Here is an 8,303-nt window from a genome sequence, read left to right as displayed (position 1 = left end):
GCTAATTTTTGTATTTTTAGTAGAGACAGGGTTTCACCATATTGGCCATGCTGGTCTTGAGCTCCTGACCTCAGGTGATCCACCCACCTTGGTCTTCCAAAGTGCTGGGATTACAGGCGTGAGCCACCACGCTCAGCCTGCTTTGCCTTTTGTGATCAACAGAAAAAATACTCACCACCATCGTTCAGGTAATCCTGTCCACATAGTGTGAACTCTTCAAATTACCCTTCAATGGGTTAAACAATCCCAAATTACTAAGTTTTCTCTTGTTGAAGACAGTATTCCTAGTTACTTCTGACCACACAGAATCAATAGAAAGAAACTAGACCAAAGAAACTGCCTCTTAAAATAGAACATGCCATCTTTTTATGTCACAGCTGGGACTAGTATTGTTTCAAAAGAACAGAGTGTGGAATTGAGGACTCAGCTTAGGCGAAGCACTGCCAGGAAGCAGGCACCTATCAGATGTTGGCTCTTTCCTCTTTCCTTGATGGGCCCACTGGCCCAGGATATGAGGCCTGAGAGATTCCTGTAGGAGGAGAGAATGGATGCTTTGACAAGCAGGTAACTTTAGGAAGATGCGGGTAGCAGATCTTAGGGATTGGTGTTCTAGAACAGTGGTCCCCAGCCTTTTTGGCGCTAGGGACCCATTTCGTGGAAGACAATTTTTCCACGATGGGAGCAGGGGATAGTTTCGGGATGAAACTGTTCCACCTCAGATCATCAGGCATTAGATTCTCATAAGGAGCCTGCAACCTAGATCCCTCGCATGCACAGTTCACAATAGGGTTCATGCTCCTTTAAGAATCTAAAGCTGATGCTGATCTAACAGGAGGTGGAGCTCAGGTGGTAATGCTCACTCGCCTGCCACTCACCTCCTACTCTGCAACCCAGTTCCTAACAGGCCATGGACCAGCATGGTTCCATGGCCCAGAGGATGGGGACCCCTGTTCTGGAGCAAAACTCCAATTGGAAAGTAAGGCAAAGAGACCAAGATAGGAACGTAGCAATAACTCTGGAGTATAATGTAGGGCATAAATTAAAGTACACATTCAAGCCAGGATTACTTTCTTATTCCACTGAGTCATTTGGATCCTTAACGTCCTATGTGGATATGATAGGTCCCAGGGCCTGGGTTAAGCTTGGGGCAGGACCAGTTGTATAATTAGTGTGGTGTCGTGCAAAATGAAATTGCAGGCTTCTTATTCAAAAGCTAGACAAAAGTGCTGTTAAAGGTTCCAAAATATTACACTTGTTGTTTTCTTTCTGGTTTCTTTCTTTATTGCGCTTTTTAAAAATTTGCTATTTGATATTGCACTCCCTCAGGCATGGGGATATTTGCAAGGGCCAGTATGGACTCTCACAAGTGCCTGAGGACCCCTATTTGTGACTTTGCAGTGTTGCCCACTGGCTTCCAGGGCAGGACATTCTCTGTCAGCCCCCAGATTGATGTTCTCTGCCCTGCCAGGTCATGGGAGTCCACCCTAACTCACAGAGAACTGGAGACTCTCAAGGGATCACAACTTCCACAGAGAAGTGGTTGGGACCTGGGTTGGGTAGGCAGAGGCTCACACCTGCCTGGATGTGTACTGAACAGCCATGGTATCGCCAGCCTGGGATGAGGCCAGCTGTCAGCCAGGGATGGGGACAGCTACCACCTTGCCCTGCCCTGAGACACCCCTGAACCTTCCAGCATCCTTGTCTATTCACAGGCTCTCACTGGAAGCAGGGAGTGATGAGAACAACAGCTTGCACCCCACCCCATCCCCAGCCTAGGTGATCTCACTGATGCCCCAGGCAGTGGGCAGGATCCATTGCAGGGTGGGGTGGGGGAGGTGGGGCAAGGGCAGGGCACCAGGACAAGGAGGCAGTGAGGAACCCTTCCCAGGGAATAGGGAGATGGTGGTGGTGGGGCCTGAGTGTGAAACAAGGCTCCCAGATCCTGGTGCAGTCTTCAATTTCCCGTCGAAAATAGGAATTCAAAGATAAAATTAAGAATTTCAAGATGGTGATCTTAAGAGCATCCCTCGCCAAGCTGGGAGCTCTGGACGCCTGCACCGATGTGTGCCCTCAGCCAGCCTTGATTTGAGGTGCAGCCTCAGTGGCTCCGGCTTAGATATTGGAAAACCACTGGGCTGGAACACCAGGCAGGTCACAGGGGCTTGCATTTGTAATTCAACATTTCTATTTATATGTGCCTTTTATAAGTGCTCCATGGCCTTTTAATAACTTGGTGTGTCATCTTGCCCAGGGTTTTCGTTCACTATTAATACTGGTTCTGTCACTGTTGAGGTATCTGACTCTGGACAGACTCTGCTCCTTGGCTTCCTCTTCTCTTTCAGTTCTCATTCTTTGTGGTTCTGCATACTTAGTTTTAAAGCCTCATAGTGGATATCAAGACAAACGACATCATACAGGGTAGTTCACCCTGTCCATTGATCTGTCTGGCTTCTGTGTTTAAACAAAAGCGGCTGGCAGTCTTGCCAAATCCCTCACTCACCCTATGTAGTATTTGAGATCATGTTTCAGGAAACGGAGGCCCCTGTGTCCAGTTATTGATTAACTGGGGAGGAAAAAAATGGCTTTGCCTCATTCTTGTTAGGTAGCAATCTATGTATCTTTCCAGTAGGCAGCATGACACTTCAGGGGGCTCTGGAAGGCATTTGACACTCTGGCATCAGAGTGCCAAAGCCTGGGAGGTATGGCCAGCAGTGTGTGTACCCAGGAAGCAACAGAGGAACACAGCATCTGACAGTTCTACCACTCCTGGCTGTGTGACCACAGGCTAGTCACTTTCTGTCTCTGGGCTTCAGTTTTTTCATCTTAAAATAAAGAGATTGGACTAGGTCATCTCCAGGGTTTCATCTAGCTCCAAAATCTAAGATTTTATGACTGTGAATCAACAAATTCCATATTCTCAGGGGCCTCCAGTCAAGTCATTCTGGAGATCACAGTCTTTCATAATCTCTGAAGCTTCATTTCTCAAAACAGCTCAGAGTGGGTCTGGCATAGTGGCTCACGCCTATAATCCCAGCACTTTGGGAGGCTGAGGTGGGTGGATCACCTGAGGTCAGGAGTTTGAGACCAGCTTGGCCAACACGGTGAAACCCCATCTCTACTAAAAATACAAAAAATTAGCTGGTTATGGAGGTGGCCACCTGTAATTCCAGCTACTTGGGAGGCCGAGGCAGGAGAATCGCTTGAACCCGGGGAGGCCGAGGTTGCAGTGAACCGAGATGGCTCCGTTGCTCTCCAGCCTGGGCAACAAGAGCGAAACTCCATCTCAAAACAAACAAAACAAACCAGCTTAGAGCACGGTTCCCATACTGTTAGAAAGAGGAGAGGCATTGAGGTACATGTCAGGCTCCGTCGTAAATGCACGTGAGTGGGATATGGACCCAGTGACTCAGAGCTCGCCAAAGACCCCAGTCCATGAGCCGTCTTCCAATGAGAATGGCATTGCTATTCTTGCCCCTTCAGGCAAGGGTGTTCTCAGCTCATTGCTGAGTTCATTATTGTAACAATACAAAGAAGTCAGCAGTTAATTATATACTGAAGAAGCTCCTTCACATCAGCCTCTACTCAGCTCTTTTTCATGTCCTCTGAAAAGACGTAATCATCCATTACAGTCATCACCAGCCTTGTTACTTTGTGTGCCTCTAATTGGCACTTTTCTTTTAGACAGTGAGGTATAGTGGAAAATATGCTCATCGAAGAGACAGCAGCCTGGCGTTGTGGTTCTGGGCCTATTAATACTCCATTGTGTAACCCTGAGTGAGTTCCCTTCACTTTTTTGGGTCTTGACCGTCCAATCAAAAGGAGAGGGTTGGAGCAGATCTAGCTAAGCTTTTCTTCTGCCAGACATTCTGTTACTCTCTCCCCAGATGTGCCCAGTAGCATGCCAGTTATCACGGGAGACATGGAAAAGTAAACATGTGCTCTAGCCCTGGCCCTCAGAAAGTGCTCAGGGTTGGGGACCAGGTAGAAATGGAGAAGTGCGTCGTTGTGCAATTCTTCAAGGGCTACAGGAGTTTCCAGCAGGAAAATTTAATTTGCTAGCTGGAACAAGAGGGAAGAGGCCATCCTGGCTCCACTGGAGAGTCTCATGTTGGGAACAAGGGTGGTAATGCTGAAGGAAAGGGAGAAGTCAGACTAACAATAAAGGCAAAAGAGTTTGAACTTCATCAGCAATAAGGGACCAGTGTCAACATTTGACTAATGTGGTTACAGCATGAGACAGACTCCTTAGAAAATGCGTCAGTTAGGAATGCGTTTGGCTGCACCAATCACTGTGGTCTAAACACACCTGGGCTGGTTTTTTCTTGTCTATGACAAGCATCAGGAAGTGGCAGGTACTGGTGTTGGCTTAGCAGTCAGGGTTACTGTGACATTAGAATGCAGACATTCTGATGCCAGCGATATTTCTGCAATTTCCTTAGCCTTTTACTCATGGTTGCAAGACAGCTGCTATGGTGCCTGCTCACATCTCTATATAAGCCAAAAAGAGAAAAGATAGAAAAAAAAAGAGTGACTGCAGGGAGGGTTTGCAGCAGTTAAGTTATTCTCTTTATATCACAAAAATCTTTCCAAGTAGCCCCCAATCCCAGACCCCCTAAAACAAAACTAAGTTTCTGATTTTTATCTTAAGGGCCATAGCTTGGCTACACGGCTATCTGTGCTGTGAAGAGGCTTCCCAGCCTCTCATAGACTTAAGTCATCCCCAATCCTGCTTTCCCTCACAGCCTCCTATTACACATTGTGCATTGATTTAAAAAAGATTTTTTGTGTGTGCTAGCTAACTGTGAGCATCTTAAGAAACTTCCCACCTTTGTGTCTGGAGCATTAGACGCCGTGCTGGGTTCACAGTGATCCTTCATTCATGACTGTGGGTGTGAATACAGCAAGAACAGCTCGGACGGGGAACTCCCTGCCTCTGTTACTTCTCTCAAATAACCAAACACCTGATGTCTTGGCCAGAATGTGTGTTAATATTCTGGCCCTATTCCAGCATATTTCATAGCAGCCATTAAAGAATATATTCTTAGGTTTGCATTTATAAAATTTTATTGGCTTAATCCATTTATTATCATACATTTGAAGTTGAAATCCTGAAGTGTAGCTTAGCTACATAGCTGCACCTACCCATTGGTACAACTACAGCATGCAAGATGGTGAGCTTCTGGCAACAGTTTTTTTTTTTTTTCTTTTAGATGGAGTGTCGCTCTATCACCCAGGCTGATACAATCAAGGCTCACTGCAACTTTTGCCTCCTGGGTTCAAATGATTCTCATGCCTCAGCCTCCAGAGCAGCTGGGACTACAGGCATGCACCAGCGTGCTCAGCTAATTTTTGTATTTTTGTAGAGATGGAGTTTCACCATGCTGGCGAGGCTGGTCTCAAACTCCTGACCTCAGGTGATCTGCCCACCTCAGCCTCCCAAAATGCTGGCATTACAGACATGAGCCACCGTGCCTGGTGACTGGTGACAGATTTAATTCCTTTACCAGCTCTGAACAACTTCTGTCCATGGTAGATAACTGTAGTGGTTTTTGCTCTTTCCTGAATGGCTATTTAAAAAAAAGTTCTCAGTTTGATCAAACAATTTGCCTTGCTTCATCCATAATTCTTCTTCATCTCCATTGAGCTTATTCTATTAAAGGGCAGGAAGTCCTCTGAATTTCTATTTCTGGACAGGTTTCTGTGGGAGTCTTTTTAATTTTTTTCCTGCTGCTTTTCTCCTTTATCTTTACAAGTTCCTGTTCTATAAAACCAGTCATTTTTACTGACCATTACTGCAGGCTGAATTTTTCCCTATAAACCCTAATTTTGCAATCTGGGAGCAATATCCATTGCTGATGCGACTTTTATTCCCTTCTCTCCTGAGTCTGGAAGAGTAGCCTTTCTTTTGTAGATTTATGGTGAGGTCTTGTGCTCAGCACTCTCACGTGGCAGATGAGTTTTCTGACTATAATGGACCATTTTACAGCCTTATGGTTTGCCTATTTCTCAATGAATTTAATATTTTATCCAATTTGTGAGCTAAATGCTAACTCCTGGGGTTTTTAAAATTGATCTAGTACTATTGTAAAATGCATGTTTCTTTATGTCTAGAGCCTATGGACTGCAATTACTGCATGTGAAGACTATGTACGGATTCTAATATGCATATTCATCTCACTATGCTATGGAACTGGTCCTTGCAGAGTTGTGCCTCATGAAGGGACACTGTAATCTCATATGCTTTCTAAATTGATGGCCCAAATACAGCAATGTCCCCCACACACCTACCCTCCCCTACTGGTGGCTGTCTTCATGGTAGTAGGGGAAGACAGGAAACATCCTACAGTTGTACATTTTGGAAGTGGAGCATGAAAAAAATAAAACTGACCCTTGTGAGATTCAGTTGTCTACAGAACAGGTTTTATGGTCTAAACCATGCCTCTGGATGCCCTGGGGGCGGCAGTAAATGGAAGCCTCAGGCTGGAGGGAGAAGCACAGCTCCCCAGCTACTCACATATTCATATATTCTCTCTCGCTTGAGGCCGGATATATTTCTACCTAGCAAGGAAGCCGTGCTGACACACAGCCCCAGCACAGAATTCCACGTTCCTTTGTGTTCAGGGAACAATGATTTAGGTTAGCTGGGATTAACCCACAGTTGAACCTCGGCAAGATGGGTTCCGAGTCTCTCAATGAATTCAGGAGTCACTGACAGCTTCGTGAATGGGATTCGTTGCCTGATGCATGAGCTGAGTTGTCACAGGCAGGGCGGGGAAGGGCAGACTGGAAAATCCCCATGCCTAGCTGCCTCCCAATGTGTTCCCCGAGATTGTGCTCTGGGGGTTCCTGTGAAGGGGAGCCCTCCCATTGCCAGCCTGCTCAGACCACAAAGGCACGTACAGCCCTGCCTCATGGAAGCATCTTACAATTTTTAAAAAGTCCTTTCTGCAGAGAGCCCAGAGCCTGCATGTTTTAACTCCCAAGTGGTAGCAGGCTTGTTTTGATAGTTGGAGCCAGACGTTCACATCTGTATAAAATAATATTCACTGGATGATGAGGAATATCCATGAAATCATCAAAATAAGCAGTAAAGGCAGATTTTGATAGCCTCCATCTAAATTGTTAAGGCTTTCTTTTTTTTCTTTTGAAAAGGGGATAGAAGGAAGAGCTGTGCATCTAATACAATCAGTCCTTTTTGGTGAAATGTGTGAATGGGCTACTGTCAGTCTAAACAGGTGTCATTTAGTGTCCATTCATCTTATTTCTCTCACTAACATATCAGTCTCCCTTGTCTTCCACTCACATTATTCAAGGTGAAAAACACCAAATAGGTTCTTGTTCTTTGTATTTTTTTCATTGTTCTAGGACTGTGCTGATACCGACAAGTCAAGTCTATGATTTGGGGGAGAAAGGAGTTAGGAGGAGAAAACCAACATGGATTGAACACCTATGGTGTGCTAGGCTTCATACCCATCATGTTATTTAACCTGCCCACATTTGAGATGTGGTGATGTCATCCCCACTTTCTGACTGAAGACACCACAGTTGAGACAGCTCCAGAAAGGGTCCCCAGATCTTGCAGAGGTTAGAGACAGAGGTTAGAATTCGCCTCAACACATCCTTGAAAACCCCATGTGGCCTAAAAAGCAAAGCATTTAATGTAGTATTCATAGCGATCTATTTCATTTGTATATGCTGACTTACATATGTCAATTGCTGTGTCTTAGACAATGACATTTTATTTCGGTAGTTTATAAGCCTCATGCTTCAAGTACTGAAAAAGAAAAAAAGAAATGCTCAAACAAGCTTTGAAAGTGTATTCATGGTCTTTAGTTTCCTAGATCTTTCTGTGACTTCTGGCTCACTCCATTCCTTAATGTGGCAGGGAGCTTCCACAGTTGGGTGGAAACAGGGTCACCACGGGCCCTATTGATTTCAGGCCAAACAAACATGTCCCTACTTCCTCAGAGGATAGGCTTAAGAACAAAACACTTCCCTGGGTTTACCTAGATGGTGGCATTCAGGGTAAGGGGAGAGGGGATGGCAGTAGAATGCCCAGGCTCTTTTGGGACAAACCTACCATGCTAGAATGGATGGATAAGGTCGCACATGTGCTCCTCGTCTTCAGGTTCCCTCCCCAAACTTAGGACTGTCTCAGATGCTTGGGCTCCGTCTGCTTCTCTATCTGGTGCATGTGCCCATTCACTCGGGCTTACCCCTACCCACACTCCAGCGCATAAGTAGATTATCTCTAGATCAAATGACATCTTTGACTCTCAGCTGTCATCAGTTGATGCAATCGG

This window comes from Chlorocebus sabaeus, chromosome 8 (genome assembly GCF_047675955.1).
Source record: "Chlorocebus sabaeus isolate Y175 chromosome 8, mChlSab1.0.hap1, whole genome shotgun sequence".
In the NCBI taxonomy this organism is placed as follows: Eukaryota; Metazoa; Chordata; class Mammalia; order Primates; family Cercopithecidae; genus Chlorocebus; species Chlorocebus sabaeus.
Note: the sequence above shows the minus strand (reverse complement) of the source record.